The sequence below is a fragment of the Ambystoma mexicanum genome, chromosome 5p (genome assembly GCF_040938575.1).
Source record: "Ambystoma mexicanum isolate Mex_15411 chromosome 5p, UKY_AmexF1_1, whole genome shotgun sequence".
NCBI lineage: Eukaryota > Metazoa > Chordata > Amphibia > Caudata > Ambystomatidae > Ambystoma > Ambystoma mexicanum.
Genome location: NC_090930.1, coordinates 719,047,217 through 719,061,203, shown reverse-complemented (window position 1 = coordinate 719,061,203; position 13,987 = coordinate 719,047,217). Strand labels below are relative to the sequence as shown.

The 13,987-nt window shown below is 46.0% G+C and overlaps 2 non-coding genes across 2 annotated transcripts; both read left to right on the top strand.

Moving 5' to 3' along the window:
- Positions 1–554: 554 nt before the first annotated feature.
- On the top strand, positions 555–637 carry TRNAL-UAA (transfer RNA leucine (anticodon UAA)). Its single transcript has one exon. It is a non-coding gene; the product is annotated as a tRNA-Leu (tRNA).
- Positions 638–12,993: 12,356 nt separating this feature from the next.
- On the top strand, positions 12,994–13,076 carry TRNAL-UAA (transfer RNA leucine (anticodon UAA)). The gene has a single exon. It is a non-coding gene; the product is annotated as a tRNA-Leu (tRNA).
- The last annotated feature ends 911 nt before the right edge of the window (positions 13,077–13,987 follow it).

The following is a 13,987-nucleotide window of genomic DNA, read 5'->3' as shown; positions in this document are numbered from 1 at the left end:
GGTTCACCACGTTGCTGTGTCCGTATCACAGTCATCACATGCGTGTGTCCTGTGACGGAAGCCGTGCAGGTTAATGAGCGTGGTCCTCTCAAGTTGACAGATGCATGCATCAGAACCCAGGCCCGGCTGTGAAGCCTATTCATTTTTAACGGAACATGTTTATTCAAATGTACTCTAAAGTTAATCATCCCCGTGTTTAAGACTCACGGATCGGGTGGAGGGGTGGGGGTGACATGTTGTGCTCTTTCTATTTTTCACTTCTTTCATTTCTACCTATTATTTGGAAATGCTGCTCCTCGTCAGCACAATTGCTATACCGTTCAAGCCATAATGCTCATGTCATTCAGGAGATACTGTTATTTAGATGTTGACACTTTGCAGATATGCTGATACATACCCACCAAAAAGGATAGCTTCACCATCTAATAAAGCGCCTCACTGCCTTCTTGCCTTGCAAAGGAGAGTATTATAGTAATGATTACACTTAGATAAGGATATTGAGTGCAGTACTTTGAACGAACATTCAGAAGCAGCTCATACAGTGCGTTCACATCACCTGGATGGCCTAGTGGTTAAGGCGTTGGACTTAAGATCCAATGGACGTTTATCCGCGTGGGTTCGAGCCCCGCTTCTGGAATGTTATTTATTTTCCTCTAAAAAATGAGTGCTGGCTTGAAAGTTTACTGTGTGCTTTTGTTTGAAAAACGGAGTTCTACTCTTGTTTTCTCCAACATATAACAGTTGTCTGACTTTTGTATTGTTCGTGGCTCTTTCGAATACAGAAGACAGCACCCCCTGGTGGTCGTGATGTAGCTCACTCTTCTTTCCTACCGTACAAACCTTTTACGGCTGCATTACTTAGGCTTACAAGCATCACACAGTCATTCGTTTGCATTTATTAGCCATCACCATTTGCCAGCTTTAGCCATTATATGACATCCGCTAACATCATTGCCAGGCGTTTGCATGATATGTTCTGATGTGTTCATATGTAAAAAGGCCAAGTACTCGCAACATCGCTAGGGCTTGCCAACAAATGTTCATGAACTCAGCCGTTGCCAGGGATCGCCACGAAATTATTAGGTTCATCTGCCAGCCCGCTTCTACATTGTGCCAGTGCAAGAGTGAGAGACTGCAAGTCTGCAACATGGCTACTACCTCTGACAAACTGGTCACTTGGAGGTTTTGGCGACGAGGTATTGCTTTATCGCCACCTACAGCTGTCACTATTGCATTGGAGCACAGATGAGGGGAGATGGCACATGAGGAGGGACACAATGCTTGTAGGCGTTGTTTGCTTTTTTTTACCCACCCATTGTCTCCCCATGGCTAGACTGATCCCTATGACCATTCCCACCCGCTTGCTGCCTGTCCCCGCCCAAAACACACCCTCCTGGGATCTCTTAGAGCTCGCTTTATCAATCCTTAAAATCAACCTTTGTGCTGGAAGTGCCTGCCAGTGTTTCTTCAAAGCAGTCTTCTGAGAGTTAATGGTGTACCTGGAGCTGTAAACGTAGCAGGTCTGGCTTCGGCCACTTGATTTATAAGCAACATGTCCTTTGCTGAAGTACTGTTAAACACAAGCATTGTAGTTTTCCAGTTTCATATTTAGCTTTGCCCATTGGTGTTCATCGTCTTACTGGTTAAGGCTTTGTTTGCGTGTGCATGTTGTTCTTGTTTGCAATAATGTTTTGCATTTTTATTAAAGATTCTTAAAAATGCCCACAGTAACAAAAATGGTTTCTTGGCACACAAATTGTATCAACCATGTGAAAAGAAATGAACATCAGATCCTTTAAAAAGAAAAGTTGCCCTTTTAAAGGAAACCAATCAAAGAGTGAAGCAGCAGAATGATGCATATGAGTGGGCATTCAATACAGTTTTTGTGTTTTAAATATGATCAAGCATTGGTGTCTTGTGGCAAATGCCCAGGTAATGCCTATACAAGAGTCAAATATGTTTGCTTTTCCAATGCTAGTTTTTAACAGGAATTCGGTGCAAGGAACAGCTGTGAGGAAACATATATCATCACAATGAAAAGTAGCCCAATACAGCCCCAAGGGGGGGGGGAGACACCCCAATCAATGTGCTAAAACTAGGTTATTGAAAATATGGGTGTCGCTGTGGATCCTAGTAAAGATGGGACACTCCCTTGTTTCAAACACATGATTTTTATCAAAAGATGCATAGGATGCCTACACACTTACCCTTATACCGATATTCACACTGGGTTTGAACAAGTCTAAGAGAAAAAAGGTTTCACACAAATAGTTGATTAAATAAATTGTGATTTATGAGTGATGAAATGGATTCATAATATATTCCAATCATTAACAAATATAAGCTAAATTTAACAGTGTAACACGAAAATGGGTCAACATGTGTAAATCAAACCCAAAACAAATATAATTCATGTAATGACAAAAAAAGGTGGCAAATTAATAATTGCCAAAAAGAAACACATATTGGAGCACCATTACGAACAACATTAAACATTAAATAAAACAAACAGAGATAAACGGGGTGTTAAAAAGAAAATGTTAGTCATGGAATTTTATTTAGGCAAAATGTGTGTCACTATTATTCAAGCATAAGTATTAGTCAAGCCTACGTTTCAAACCTAACAGCTCTTCCTCAGGGCTCCTTAAGTTACAATCAAAGAATTTGTGTCCGAGCTTATAGTAACAAGTATGAATTTCTGACCATTAAGGTAGAGAATGAAAAACCTATTTCTTGGTAAATAGTACAGAAATGTTAGTAAATCAAACCGAAAACATATATAAATCATGTAATGACAAAAAAGATGGCGAATCAAAAATTGTCGAAAAGAAACAAATATTGAAGCACAATTACAAACAACACTTAAAAAGCCAACAAAAAAAACCCAGATGAACAGGGTGTTAAAAAGAAAATGTTAGTCATGGCATTGTATTTAGCCAAATTGTGTGTCACTATTATTCAAGGCAATATAATTCCCTGTACCCACCTCTTACATCCACGGAACCCAATCAAAGCTATGAGCTTTGGGTCCACACAATATGTGAATTAACCCACTTTAGTACTACTGCATACTATTTATGCATACTACTTATATTCAAGACAAAACCAAGCTACAGGTCCACTACTTATAATGTAGACAAAACCAGACTACAGATCCCCGAATACAAAGGGCTGTTGGTAGCAAAGGCAGAACTTGGTCAGGATTGGCAAGTTTGCAGCTTTGATGGTCACTTACGAAGTATTGCCTCTAGAAAATTAGCTGGTTTATTGTTGTAGCAAAATAAACATACCTACATATTTAGAACTCTGCCAAATTAGAAAAAGAAACCTATATCTATGTTTCATACTCAATTTTGGAGTGAAGCTTTAATATAATGACAGCAAGTACACACATTTAGCTAGGGTCTACAAGCACTAATCAGGAAGTGTGCGTGATGAAGTCTCCACCAACAGTTCAATCTGATGTTTTTAAGATACTGTTGGTGTCCTTGACAGAACATTTTGAATATATTTTTATAAACCGAAACATAGAATTCTCAGTGGAAAAGGAAGGGAGAATTTTGATGCACGCAGTAACCAATAGAGCAGAATGAGTTGAACATCACCACGTATCGCTGCAGTAGCAGCTAGTGGTCACTAATTGACTATGAGGGGCGACAGCGTATATGAGCGCGGTACCAAGTCGGAATCGGGGTCCTTTGGGTGTTTGAACTGCCCAAAGCATACTCCGCCCACCGCTTGTGTAGTTTTGAATGCTTGGACCGTGCATCCTCCCCTAGCAATGGGGATATCTTCTCCTGCGTGAGCATGCTCGGAGTGGAGAGCGGACAGACTTGGGTTGCCTGGCAACGGAGACGCTGTTTTCGATGTGGGGGCGTTCCAGCGTATTGTTTCCTTTTCGGTGCCTGGTAACGTGAGCAAAGGACTGAAGCTGGCCATCGGACAGTCGCTGGTGTGTTTTGGCAGCAAGACAGTTTGTTGAGCTTGGGTGCGAGTGCAGGATTTCAGTGGCATCATAAGCTAGCCTGCGATACTGTAGCATCTGCTTGTGTTGTGTGTACCAGTGCAGGCAGTGGAACGCTATGAGGTTGCCTGAAACCTTACAGGTCATCAGGGTTCCAAGACTGTGGGCCTCATTACACGTTAGGCGGTAAGGGTTTACCGGTACTGGTAAGGGCACCGGTCCTGGGAAACCCTTACCGCCTTACTACGAGTTCCCTTTGCGGGACCCGACCTTAACGGCTGGTTTTACCAGCCGTTAAAGTAGGGTGGCGCAAAGGGACCTCGGTGCTAATTACGGTACCGCAATTTGCGGTACCGTAATTAGCTCCTTCCCCATTCCCATTATGCCCTATCGGGGCAAAAATGGGAATGGGGAAGTGCCTTGGTGAATGGGGAATTACCGCCCCCGCTCACCTTGGAGTAGGGCGGTAATTCCACCATCCACCAAGGCGGACACAGTAAAATACCGGCGGCAACCATGGCGCTAATAGCGCCAGGGTTACCGCCTACCGTGTAATGAGGCTCAGTCAGTTGGGATTCAGGATGGGAGATCTGACTTGAGAGGATGCTTGTTACTTAGCTCCTGCCTCCCTTACCCCAATTTGCCCTGTAACTTAACTAAAGCAACTAACGTTTATATATATCAGCCTCCAGTGTCATCTCTATCTTCCTGTGGCTCCAACAGTATCCCCAATACTACAGATACCAGTGAGGCACAGGGTTAGAAAGAACTATCTGCAGAAGCGTATGTGGGTCATATATTAGTCACTTGTGGTGACAATATTGGTGAGGTGCGCCATATAGGACTTTGAGACTGCTTCCCGGAGGACCAACTTTCCAGAAAATAAATTGTGCCTTTCTTGCCACAGTTATTTATACATTATATGTTCCCCTGTTGTGTTCTGTGTGGTCACATACTGTTGAGAATGCAAATGATCCAGGTCCTGTATTCTTGCCTCAGGCAGGTGAGCCGAATGTGAGGTGGAAGGACTGGAAAGAGGACTTTCTGAAATGTGTGCTTGCTGTCTATGGTCCCAATTATGCTATAGAAAGGAAGGATGCACTTCTGTGTCATTGTTTGGGGCATGCTGGGCAGGTGATATTTAAGATATGTCCTGATCCTGTACAATCACCAGATGATGCAGTTTTAAGCAGTTTTGAGGCTGGCATTGCCAAGCTAGATAAACATTTGAAAGTGAAAGAGAACAAAATATTAGCTAGGTATCATTTCGCACATAGAGAACAAAAAAAGGGGACACTATCGAAGAGATTGTGACAGTGTTGAGAGGTCTATCAATAATTTGTCAATTTTGACACTGTCAGGGGGACCATCTTCGCGATCAACTGATGATTAAGTGTGCCAATGACCATGTGAAGGAAGAGTTACGGAAAGAGAAAGACCCAAACTTGGATTTGAGCCATAGAGATTGGCAAACATGTTGAGTACACTGCGTTATGCATCAGAGGACTCAGCAAGGCGGATGGTAATGGTTCTGGTTAACACAATGCTTTGTATAAAGGGAGGAGTGGGATGAATCAGAGTCAAGGTTTCAAAAAAAGATGGAGGGTGAAGAATTAAGGATAGAGGGAAGGCGAAAAAATGCCCTTGTGAGGAACAAGGAGGGTGGTGATCATGACCGGTATGCACAAAAACTATTTGGCTGCAAACCTAGAACATGTTTTAGATGTGGTAGCTTGCAACATCTTGTAATGGATAAGGATTGTACAGCGGTATTCGTGGAGTGAAGAGGATGAGGTTTATCAAGAGGTGAAGAGGCAAGTCAAAGGGTGGTGGAGGGAGAGTTATGAGGAAAGAGCTAAAGCAGTGCACATTATGAAATTTAAGCGAGTGGGAGATTAATTAAGCATTCAGGGAGAACATGTTTGTAGGGGTCAAAGGTTATTAGTTCCTGATGGGATGAGAGAGATCATGGTGACGTTAGGCCATGAAGGGCATATGGGAATTTCCAGGACAAAGTCTCTTATAAGGATAGATTTTTGGTGGCCAGAAATGGGTGAATTCATTAAATGTCAGGTTAAAGAATGTGGAGACTACAAAGACAGGGATGAAGTATTAGAGGTGAGGACCCCTCCCATGGAAGTGCCACAGGCTCCAGATGTTCCCTGGGAAACCATTGCTGTTCATTTTCTAGGTCCTTTTGAATTTTGCAGGTGTGTATGTTAGTTATGTCATCATTGTGATGGATTTACTGTCAAAATGGCCAGAGGCAGGAATATGGAGAGAGGTGATGATGGGAAACATGATAAAGTTCTTGTAGAGTGTATTTTGGACAGAAAGTTTAACCTTCCAAGATATTGAGTGACACTGGACCTCAGTTCATGTAAAGAGAGTTTCAGAGTTAGTTGAATTGTGTGAGAGTTAAACATAAGAGGACTGCATTACATCTTCCACAGAGTAATGGCTGTGTGAAGAGGTTAAACAGAACAACCCTGGATGATATAAGAATTTCAGCGAGTGTTAATAAAAATTGGCAAAGAGCATTGATGCAAAGAATATTTCAATGTAGGATTAATCCCCATGGTATGACAAAAGTGTCTCAGTTCAAGTTATTTAGGGGACGCAAACCAAACACAAACAGGACACCGGTACCCTCCCCTACAGCAATCAGGCCGCGAGCCATGTCGGATGAAGAAGTCACATCTACATGCGGTGGAGGGCTGTCAGGACAGGTTCCCCCCTCGAGTGGAGGTTCCCAAGTACTGCACCTGCCTCAATTGTTCGACATATGCAACACCAGCAACCTAGGCCCCCGATGGACGACCTGGCTGCGAGACCTCAAATTCTATGTAGGGGCGACATGGCTCCATGATGGTATACGGCTCAAGAACACGTTGTCGATGGCAGTGGGACCGGAAGTCAGAGACATTGCAGATGAGCTCATCAACCTCGACACTGCATCTTATCACGACCTGCACACCAAATTATCTGAATATTTCACACCCCATACAAATGCCGACTATGAAAGGCATGTTTTTCATACTACACGCTAAGTCAAGGGAGATTCCCTGGACAATTTTGTGATGAAGCTAACAATCAAATTAAAACACTGTGAATTCCATCGATATTCAAATGAGGAAGCCCTATGATCCCAGGTCATAGCTTGTTGTAACTCCCAGTCGTTCCGAAAGAAACTACTGCAGAAACAGCGGTCACAGGAAGAAATTCTAGCTCTAGCATGCATGGAGGCAGCGGTTGAATCACAACTGGACAGCCTAGTCAAAGTTTCACTACAGCCAAAAACCCCCGAACCAGACGCCATGAACAAACTCTTCACCACACCGAATCAACCGCCTAGATGCACGGAAGCCACATGCTACAGATGCGGGTACGAATACCCTCACACCGGTGACTGCCCCACCCGTGGGAAGAAGTGATCACTTCAGGGCTGTGTGCAAGAACGCGCCCACCACCTAAGCAGCCGGAGAAGTCTCAGGGAATGAAGGAGACCAGCACCGCCAAGCCCCCGGAAGGCCGTACCACTGACCCACGATGTTAACGACGCGACGGGCGCAACCACTAAAATCATACACACAAGAGGAATCTAGGCGCAGATGCTACGTCCGCTACATTGATATGAGGTTGCCGTCCAGCAGTGACTCACCCTCATCGAGCGTAGACCAGAGGAAAAAGGGATACATGTGGGCTTTAAACAGCAGCACGCCAACCCAGCACTGTCTAGTCCTGACACTACAAGTCAACACCACGCCACTGGACTTCCTAATAGACACCAGAGCCATGGTTAACATCATCAGTGAAGAGGCATTCAACACCCTCATGAAGGCACCGAAGCTCAAAAGGTCCACCGTTGATATCTACCCATACCGCTCTACCACGCCACTGCCAAGCAAAGGCGTAATCTCTGCCATGTGCACGCATAAGGCCCACGCAGCAAAAATCCAACTGCATGTTCTCAAGACGTAAGTAAACAGCGGCTGCATACTTAGCTTTAAAACTGCTGTGGAAATGGGCTTAGTACACAACCTACATCAATTGATGGCCCATAAATACTTTACAAGACCTGAAGAAATTGAAGCAGCTTTTCAAAATCTGTTCAAAGGGCTGGGAAAGCTGTGAAATCGCAAAGTCCAACTCCACATCATCCCAGAGGACAAACTGGTCGCCCAGCATTACAGGGGCATACCCATTAATATTCAAAGGCAGGTGGAGGAGGAGATAAATAAACTCTTAAAGCAACACGTCATAGAGCCTGCCACACGGCCCACCCCATGGGTATCACCCATAGTGCCCGTCCGGAAGAAATCCCTGGACGGCTCCATCAGACTATGCGTGGACATGAGGAGGGCGAACAAAGTGATAGAGAGTGACGGCACCAGGCACTCCGGATAGCGGACATGAAACACATATTGCATGGTGCCAAGATCTTTTCAAAGTTGGACCTTACAAAAGGCTACCACCAGATTGAGATTGCACTTGAGTCACAATATATTACCACCTTTGTCACCCACATGGGCCTATTCCTATACAAACAGCTCAGCTTCGGCATCTTGTCTGCGGCAGAGATCTTCCAGGACGAGATTCACATGGTCATCCGCCATGTCCCAGATCGCCTGAACTACTCAGATGATGTACTTGTCTTCGGCAAATCAAAAGAGGAACATGATGCGGCCCTACACAAAGTCTGCTCAGCACTTGATGCGGCGGGACTGACACTTAACCGAGCGAAATGTGAATTCAGAAAAGGCTCACTCAGATTTTTCGGCAACATATTCTCTGAGGCTGGACCCCGAAAAAAGGTAGCGGCATTAGACACCACCCAGCCACCCCAAAATGTTGCAGTCATTTCTGCGACTTGGGAGCTACTACTTGAGATACTTGCAAGATTACACCACAGTCAGCAACCCCCTCTGCCTACTCACACGGAAGGACCAGCTCTTTGAGTGGTCGTCGGACTGCCAATGCCCCTTTGAAACCATTCGGTACAACATTTCCAAGGCAGAGGTCATGGCCTATTTTGACGCAGGCAGGAAGACCGGAATCATCGTCGACACCAACCATGTCAGCCTCAGCGCCATCCTGATGCAGCGGGACCCGGCGTACCCGAACACCAAGTTTGGAGTGGCCTACGCAAGCAGGAGGCTCACAACCACTGAACAGGCATACTCCTAGGCAGAGAAAGAGAGCCTGGCAGTGGTGTGGGCCTGCAAGTACTTTTACCTCTTTCTGTACAGGATGATATTCAGTGACCCCAAGGCAAGAATTCCCCCCAGAATAGCCAGATGGGGACTGTGGCTACAGGAATATAAGTTTGACATAGTGCATTGCCCTGGCAAAAAAAGGCAACCCTGCAGTTTACCTATAAAGACACCCTACGGGTCCCCCACAAACATGCCCGTTCATTTACGATGCCTGCATTAACTATGTCATCCATCACCTGCAACCCCTACCAGTGGATTGAGACACTCTATGGAAAGATTCGGCGAATTACCCGGCCCTCGCAATAGTGACTCACTGCATCAGAACTGATAAAATGGCGCACATCAATCACCAGGCCAGGCAATAGCGATAGTCTGTGAGAGACGGCATAAGATTGCTGGAGCTAGTGAAAGATTAGCTGACGGTGGTGGACGATCACATCGTCATGAAGGGCTGCAAGGCCGTCATTCCATCGTTGCTGTGAGAACAGACAGTCACGCTGGTGCACGAGGGCCACCGGGGGGTGGTGTCCACAAAATGCCTCCTTCGTCAAATGGTATGGTTCCCCAAACTGGATGCCCTAGTAGAAGAGGTGGTCGGCAAGTGCAACATCTCTGTGCTGGTGGCTCAACCACCGCACCCCAACCCACTGCAGATGTCCCCGCTTCCAGAAGGCATCTCGGAAGAACTGGCCATAGATTTCTTCAGACCTCTACACAATGGAACTTATGTGGGGGGTGCTAACTGACGAGTACTCCCAATTCCCAGATGCCCAAATGATCAAATCCACAGCGGCGACATGGGTCATTCCAGCATTAGACTGCATGCTGTCAAGCTACGGGATACCGAAGGTAATAAAGTCCGACGACGGGCCACCGTTCACGAGCTATGATTTCGAGAACTTCACACACTACATGGAGTTCCAACACCAAAGGATAACCCTGCGTTGGCCCCAGGCCAATGGCATTGTGGAACAGTTTATGGCCAATGTCAAGAGAGGCCTGCAGACAGCCCAACTCGTCAACAAGCTGTTTGAACAGGCGCTGTATCAACTGTAACTGAATACCCCCACACGCCACACAGCACCACACGAATCAGCCCATCTGACCTCATGTTTCGTCAAGCGGTGACAATGAGACTGCCTGAAGACCCTGTTCCACCGCAGGCTGCACCTTTGGAACAACGGTTCCAAAGGTGCAGGTGGTTTGAGACCAGGAACAGAAGGCAAAATGAAAGAGAAAGCCGATTCCCAATGAGGGGCGAGAGAGTGTGAAATAGAACCTGAGGATCAGATGGTGGTATGCCAGCCGAAGGCAAAAAACAAAGATACAACATTTGTGCCCGAACGGCTGGTGGTAACCAGCAAGAAGGGCACTGTGATCGCCACCATTGGAGGACACCAACACTCCATAACCCGGAACTCCTCCCATTTCAAGAGACTTGCGGGCATCATGCCCCAGAGGTGGGAACAATCCTATGACAGCACAGCACTATCTCTATCTCTACCTGTGGTGTTTCCCAGGGGTCTAACCTCTCTCCTTGGCTGTTCAACCAATACCTGGCACTTCTTGCCCACCGCGTTGCCGCTCTCTGCCCTAACTTTTAGTGCTATGCGGATGACACTCATCTCATTTTCAGGCTCCCCTCAGCCACCTCCTCCCCTCCCTCATATCTGACTGTTTGTCTGCTATCCAGGAGTGGTGTGCCAATGATCTCTTCCTTAATGCCAGTAAGACTGAGATTCTCCTCATCGGCACACCCGGTCCCTCCTTTCCTGCCACTCTCTGGCCGGCCTCTCTTGGCCCTTTTCCTGCTCCCACCTGTGAGGCTAAAAACCTCATGGTCATCTTTGACTCCACACTCTCCTTCTCTCCTTACATCTCTGATGTCTCTAAGACGTCACACTACCAGCTGCACCTCCTCAGAGGTATTCTTCCTTTCCTCTCCTTCCCCCAGAAGCTCACTGTCTCCAGAACTCTGGTTCTCTCTGGGCTGGACTACTGCAACAGCCTCTTTCTAAATCTGTCTGCCTCTACTCTACGCCCTCTGCAACTCATTCAAAACAGGACTGCGAGCCTTGTCCTTGGCCTCAAGCCCAGCGATCGTATCTCTCCAGGACTTAAATCTCTGCACTGCACTGGCTCCCAGTGGCTGCAAGGATTAAGTTCAAAACCCTCTGCATTGTCCACAAGGCCTTCTGGGGCCTGGGACCTCAATGCCTTCAACTCTCTCTTCCTAAATATCTTCCTTCTTGAGCCCTTCACTCATCCGCCTCCAACTCCCTGATGGTCAGTTGTTTCCCCAAGCAACGAGTTGGTGGTAGATCTCGTTCTTCAGCTGGGGCCTCTCTCTAGAACAGCCTTCCTGCCTCTCTGAAAATTGAGGAGAACCATCTCCGGTTCCGGAAGCACCTCAAGACCTTCCTCTTTGCTTCTGCTTTCCCTCCTCTTCTCCCCTGCTGAATTCCTGGCTGAAGCTGTAACTCCACTGGTCACCTGGCAACCCTCTGTTCTCTGGCCCTGGTCTCCTCCCCACCAGTTGCACACCTGCACTGCCCCCCTGGCAACCCTTGCACTAGGGGCTGTTTCTGTATCCCTACAGCCCCCTACCAGCACTTGACACCTGTTGTCTGCACTTACCCTTTCCCCTTGCCACCATTGGCCACACTTCTTATTATTCTTATTTATTCTACTTATTTACTGCTATCCTATGTACTACACTCCCCCTCCCCCCAACCCTCCGCCTCACCTGCAGTTGCGCAATCTCAATGTCACCTGAACTAGTAAGATTGTTGTCTCTGTCTTCCCTCTGTCCCCTCCCTTGCCTCGTCGCGCCTTGAAACACTTGTGTATAGGCGCGTTATAAATGCCAGATCATATCACAGAGGGCCTGCTCTCAGATGATCCCTATCAAGGAGATAGGGATCATCGGAGTCAGACGGAGAAGAGAGTATTGGAGGAGAGTGGCAACCTGCACATGAACTCCTTCTCCCCACAAGGCCACAGCAATGCTGCATGAAACCTCAAAGACTAATTGAAGAGATGGGGTGAGAGCGTAAGTGATGTAGCATGTTAAAAAGGGGGGAGATGTCACATTGTGGCGTGGCAAGACCCGCACCCTCCCGCATCGTTATGTGGGTGGCCCATGTTTGTGCCCCAAAGGTTGAGGGAAGTGACTTTGGGCTAGGGAGGGTGGCGGGATGAAGGGTGGAAGAGGTTCCTGTATGGAAGTATTACACAGTGCGTAAATAAAGAAGGTTCACCACGTTGCTGTGTCCGTATCACAGTCATCACATGCGTGTGTCCTGTGACAGAAGCCGTGCAGGTTAATGAGCGTGGTCTGCTCAAGTTCACAGATGCATTCATCAGAACCCAGGCCCGGCTGTAAAGCCTATTAATTTTTAACCGAACATGTTTTTACAAATGTACTCTAAAGTTCATCATCCCTGTGTTTAAAACTCATTGGTACAGGGGTCGGGTGGAGGGGTGGGGGTGACATGTTGTGCTGGTTCTAACTTTAATTTCTTTCATTTCTACCTATTATTTGGAAATGCTGCTCCTCGCCAGCACAATTGCTATACCATTCAAGCCATAATGCTCATGTCATTCAGGAGATACTGTTATTTAGATGTTGACACTTTGCAGATATGCTGATACATACCCACCAAAAGGATAGCTTCACCATGTAATAAAGTGCCTCACTGCCTTCTGGCTTTGCAAAGGAGAGTATTATAATAATGAGTACACTTAGATAAGGATATCAATTGCAGTCCTTTGAACGAACATTCAGGAGCAGCTCAGTATAAAGTTTTCATCACCAGGATGGCCGAGTGGTTAAGCCGTTGGACTTAAGATCCAATGGACGTTTGTCCGCGTGGGTTCGAGCCCCACTTCTGGTATGTATTTTGTTTTCCTCTAAAAAATGAGTGCTGGCTTGAATGTTTACCGTGAGCTTTTGTTTGGAAAACGGAGTTCTACTTTTGTGTTCTCCAAATTATAACAATTGTCTGACTTTTGTATTGTTCGTGACTCTTTCGAATACAGAACACAGCTCCCCCTGGTGGACTTGATGTCCAATGTCATGTAAATGTCGAGCGTGGACACTTGCAGAACTACTCACTCTTCTTTACATACAAACCTTTTATGGCTGCATTACTTAGGTTTGCATCACAAAGTCATTCGTTTGCATTTATTAGCCATCACCATTTGCCAGTTTTAGCCATTATATGACATCCCCTAATATCATTGCCAGGCGTTTGCATGATATGGTTTGAGGTGTCCATATGTAAAAAGGCCAAGTACTCGCAATGGACGCTTGTCCGCGTGCGTTCGAGCCCCACTTCTGGTATATTATTTATTTTCCTCTAAAAAATGAGTGCTGGCTTGAATGTTTAACGTGTGCTTTTGTTTGGAAAACAGAGTTCTACTCTTGTTTTCTCCAAATTATAACAGTTGTTTGACTTTTGTATTGTTCGTGACTCTTTCGAATACAATAGACAGCTCTCCCCCCTCCCCCCATGGACGTGATATGGCTCACTCTTCTTTCCTATGTACAAACCTTTTACGGCTGCATTACTTAGGTTTACAAGCATCACAAAGTCATTTGTTTGCATTTATTAGCCATCACCATTTGCCAGTTTTAGCCATTATATGACATCCACTAACATCATTGACAGGCGTTTGCATGATATGGTCTGATGTTTCCATATGTAAAAAGGCCAAGTACTCGCAAAATTGGTAGGGCTTTCCAACAAATGTTCATGAACTCAGCCGTTGCCAGGGATTGCCACGAAATTATTAGGTTCATCTG